The sequence below is a fragment of the Mobula hypostoma genome, chromosome 28, assembly GCF_963921235.1.
Source record: "Mobula hypostoma chromosome 28, sMobHyp1.1, whole genome shotgun sequence".
Taxonomy (NCBI): domain Eukaryota; kingdom Metazoa; phylum Chordata; class Chondrichthyes; order Myliobatiformes; family Myliobatidae; genus Mobula; species Mobula hypostoma.
The window spans coordinates 28,670,754-28,676,140 of NC_086124.1; positions in this window are offsets into that span (position 1 = coordinate 28,670,754).

Sequence of the window (5,387 nt, forward strand, 5' to 3'; positions counted from 1 at the left end):
ATGTTAGAGTCGATTATTAAGGATGAGGTTTCGGGGTACTTGCAGGCAAAATAGGCCAAAGTCAGCATGGTTTCCTTCAGGGAAATTCTTGCCTGACAACTCTATTGGAAAAAGAGGAAATAACAAGCAGGATAGACAAAGGTTAATCAGTTGATGTTGTGTACTTGGATTTTCAGAAGGCCTTTGACAAGGTGCCACACGTGAGGCTGCTTAAAAAGAAATGTTACAGGAAAAATACTAGAAGATTGGCTGAGGTGCAGGAGGCAAAGAGTGGGAATAAAGGAGGCCTTTTCTCAATGGCTGCCGGTGACTAGTGATGTTCCACAGGGGCTGTGTTGGGACTGTTTTTTTTCACATTATATGTCAATGATTTGAATGATGGAATTGAATGTCTTGCAGATAAAGTGATGATGGAGGAGGGCAGGTAGTGTTGAGGAAGCAAAGGGGCTTTAGGCAGATGAGGAGAATGGCCAAAGACGTGGCAGATGGAATGCGATGTTGGGAAGTGTATGGTCATGCACTTTGGTAGAAGGAATAAAAGCAGACTATTTTCTAAATAGCAAGAAAATTCAGAAGTCAGAGGTGCAAAGGGACCTGGGAGTGCTCGTGCAGGATTCCCTAAAGGTTAGTTTGCAGGTTGAGTCAGTGGTGAGGAAGGGAAATGTAATGTTAGCAATCATTTCACGAGGACTAGAATATAAAAGCTAGGATGTAAAACCGAGGCTTTATAAGGTATTGATCAAACCACAATTGGAGTATTGTGAACAGTTTTAGGCCTGTTATTAGACAATAAGACCATAAAATATTGGAGCTGAATTCGGCCCATTGAGTCTGCTCTGCTATTTCATCATGTCTGATCTCCAGCCTTCTCCCCGGATCCCTTCATACCCTGACCAATCAAGAATCTATCAACCTCTGCCTTAAATATACATAAAGACTTGGCCTCCACAGCTGCCTGTGGCAAATAATTCCACAGATTCAGCACCCTCTGTCTGAAGAAATTTCTCCTCATCTCCGTTCTAAAAGAACGCCCCTCTACTCTGAGGCTGTGGTCTTATACTCACCCGCCACAGGAGACATCCTCTCCACATGCACTCTATCGAGGCCTTTCAACATTCGATAGATTTCAATGAGCTCACTCTTCCAGTGAGTAGAGGTCTGCAGCCATCAAATGCTCCTAATATGACAAGCCTTTAAATCCAGGAACCATTTTTGTGAACCTTCTTCGAACCCTCTCCAATGTCAGCACATCTTTTTTTAGATAAGGGGCCCAAAACTGCTCACAATACTCCAAGTGAGGCCTCACTAGCACTTTACCTGTACTTTCTACCAAATAGTCCCGCTTGGTGGTGCGATAATATCAGCGCTGGACTCCAGAGCAAAGGTTCCCGAGTTTGAATCCACGTCGGGTTGAGCGCAGAGCTAGCAACTCGGCCTTGTAAGAACAAGAATAGCTTGCTACGGAAACACCGTCAAAAGATGGTGCCCTGACAACTCCACTGCCGAGTTCTCCTTCTACCCGATGGCAACAGCAAGAAAAGAGCGTGGCCTGGGTGCAGAATATCTCTGAAAATGGATGATGCTTTCATACGATAGTGTTTCACGTAGATGTGCTCAATGTTTGGGAGGGCTTTACCTAAAGGTTCAAAGGTTCATCTATCATCAAAATATACAACCCTGAAATTCTTCTTCTCCAGACGGCCACAGAACCAAGAAAGAAAAGAATGGCAGCACGATCATCAACCCCCAAAATCCCTCCACCCCGCACAAAAAATGACCTAAAACAGAACAAGCACATTGACCCCCAAATTCCTCCACCCCGCACAAAAAATGACCTAAAACAGAACAAGCACATTGACCCCCAAATTCCTCCACCCCGCACAAAAAATGACCTAAAACAGAACAGGCACATCAACACCCAAATCCCCTTCCCCGACACACAAAAAAAAAAACAAAGAAGATCAGGTTAAAAACACAGAAAATAAAAAAAAACTATAAAACTGAAAAAAGGCCTAAAGTTCAAGTCCACATCCAAAACGCAGAAAACCTGTGATTCATTCTCCGGGCACAGCGGCAGGCGTTTCCCAGATGTACTGGGCTGAATCCTCTACTTTTTGTAAGATTTTCCGCTCAAAGGCACTAGTGTTCCCGTACCAGGCCATGATGCCGCCAGTCGACACCCAATGTTGCCCTCTCCTTGATGACAACCTTCGTGCGTGACTCAATGTGGAACCAAAGTACGTGGGCACCAACATGCCAAGATTCTACACTATCTGTCCACAGTGATGCGACGGATGGGTCTGGCCCCGTCGCCTGGCAACGTCCCAGTCAACCTGCTCTCCGTGACCTTTGACCACTCGCCCATCAGGCAGCGGTCAGCACGGAACGTCCTGCCACGAAACAACAGATTTCACAACATGTATGGCTGCAAAAAAAAGGGTCCCAGCCCGAAACGCCGACTATTCATTCCTCTCCATGGATGCTGCCTGACCTTCTGAGTTCCTCCAGTATTCTGTGTGTGTTACTCCGGATTTCCAGCACCCACAAAATGTCTTCGGTTTATCATAATCACACCCCTCCCCCCCACTGTTTATGAATGGACAATGAACACTACTTCACTATTTTTGCTATAGACAAAATTAATTAATTTATTGTTATATACGGTAGTGTGTAAAAGTCTCCTCAGACATATAATAAATAGCTGGGGTGCACAGTGCGGTGTTTGTCAATGTGGAGCAGAGGGAGAGTTTGTAAATCTGTCTGGCGGGAGCAAAGGATGTTAGGAATGGTGAGGCTGGATCGCCACGGGAGGGGTGTGGGGCAGGTGGAGGAGAAGGAATGCCAGGGCAGGGGGGGGGTAACGTGGGAGGGAGGAGGCAGACAGACCCAGTGCCTGAGACACCAGGCAAGGTCATTTGATTCCAAACGATTGCTTTATCGATCATTAAAAAGGCTGCATCCGCCCCTGGCTGCAACCCGGACTCTTTTGAGCTACTGGCAGAGAGGCGACACAAACTGTTATCCATCATGGACAATCTGGCACATCCTCCCCATGACCTACTGAAGAAACAGCAGAGCACCCTCTCGAACAGATTCATTCAGCTCCTTGTCACAAGGTTCATTACAGAAGATCTTTCCTACCAAATTCAATAAGCATATACAACAGTTCATCTCTGTGCGACAGGAGAACACACATCGTAGTACAATAGTCTCCGTTTTATTCTTTCCTATATTATTATTGCACATTGATAAATTACTTTATTATTAGTTAAGCCTGCTAAGTGTGTTTTTAAACGTGCTGCTGTAACGAAATAATTTCCCACTCGGGATCAATAAGGTATTTTTTATTATTATTATTACTACAGAATGTCTCCCTGGTGTTTCTCACTCCCTCCCCGCTCCGTTCTCCTTTTCCCAACTATGATTCCCCTCTCCCTGTCCCCTTCCCACTCTCGGTCCACAACAGGATCAGAATAACAGAATCAAGTTTATGATCACTCACATATGTGATGAAATTTGTTTGTTACTGCGGCAGCAGTACAGTGCAATACGTAAAATCACTGCGGTGTATGCGGATGAGCCTGACATCAGAAACGAGGAGCGTCTGGCAGCTCTTGGGCTGTATTCCCTGGAGTTCAGGACAATGAGGGGAGGATCTCATAGAAACATTCCGAATGACAGATTAGATATGGCAAAGTTATTTCCCATGGTAGGGGAGTCCAGGACAGGAGGGCACTACTTCAGGGTTGAAGGATGTCCATTTAGGACTGAGATGTGGGGATTTTACTTTAGTCAGAGGGTGTCAAATCTGTGGAATTTGTTGCCACGAGCGGCTGTGGAGGCCAAGTCATTGGGTGCATTCAAGGTAGAGATAGATAGGTTCTTGATTAGCCAGGGCATCAAAGGGTGTGGGGAGAAGGCAGGGGAGTGGGGATGACTAGAAGAATTGGATCAGCCCATGACTGAATGGCAGAGCAGTCTCGATGGGCCGAATGGCCTACTTCTGCTCCTATATCTTATGGTTTTATGGTCTATAGTAGTGGGAAAGATATTGGAAGGTATTCTGAGGGACTGGGTATATATAAGATTTTGAATAGACATGGACTGATTAGGGATAGTCAGCATGGCTTCGTCCATGGTAGGTCGAGTCCAACCAGTTGTAGAGTTTTTCAAGGAAGTTACCAGGAAAGTCGATGAAGCCAAGGCAGTGGATGTTAGCAAGGCATTTGACAAGGTCCCGCATGAGAGTTTGGTCAAGAAGGTTCAGTCGCTCAGCATTCAGCATGAGGTAGTAAATTGGCTTTGTGGGAGAAGCCAGGGAGTGGTGGTAGATGGTTGCCTCTCTGGCTGGAGGCCTGTGACCAGTGGAGTGCCAGAGGAAATGGCGCTGAGCCTGTCATTGTTTGCCATCTATATCAATGATCTGGATGAAAATGTGGTTACGGGATCAGCAAATTTGCACATGACACCAAGGGGAAGGCTACCATGGCTTCACGGATCTGGACCTGCTGGAACAAAGGGGCTGAAAAATGCAGATGGAACTTAATGCAGACAAGTGCAAGTTGTTGCACTTTGGTAGGACCAGCCAGGGTAGGCCTGACACAGCGGCTTAACGGTGAAAGCTGAAAAGTTTAAGGGGAACACTAGGGGGGAGCGTCTTCACTCAGTGTGACATGGGAGTGTGGGACGAGCTGCCAGCACAAGAGGTGCATGCAAGCGTGATTTTAATGTTTAAGAGAAGTTTGGAAAGATATATGGATGGGAGGGGTATGGAGGGCTATGGTCCCAGTGCAAGTCGATTGGAGTAGACAGTTAAGTGGTTCAACAAGGACTGGATGGGCTGAAGGGCCTGTTTCTGTGCTGTACTCTATGACTCTACTAAGCGAAAGTCCAAAGCACCCTAGCTATGAATATACACAGTCCTGTATATATTTATTTTTGTAACTTAAGAGTTTTGTATTATGTATTGTACAGTACTGATGCTACAAAACAACAAACATCATGACATGCCCGCATGGGATGCCGCGCATATTACTGATTCCTGTTTACATGCTGCGTGTAAGTTTTGCATTAAACTGGATGCATAAATGTAAGAATAAACTTTAAGAGGGATCGTACGCTACGCCTGTCTTTGTCCCATTGGCTGCAGCGGGAGTTCGGCGCCACTTCCAGCGCAGCGCGCCCTCTGCAGGCGCGGAGGAGGAAGTGGTTCCCACTGATTGGTCGGTGGTGGTGGTACGGAGGGGGGGTCAGACAATTGCACCATTTCCTCTACCCCCATCCCCCTTTCTCCGACTCCTCACCACTTCCTCAAGGCGTGGCTCAGCCGCAACCAAGCTTGACGCGCGCCGTTGCCGGACGTCCCGCCCAGCTCCCCACCGTCGCTG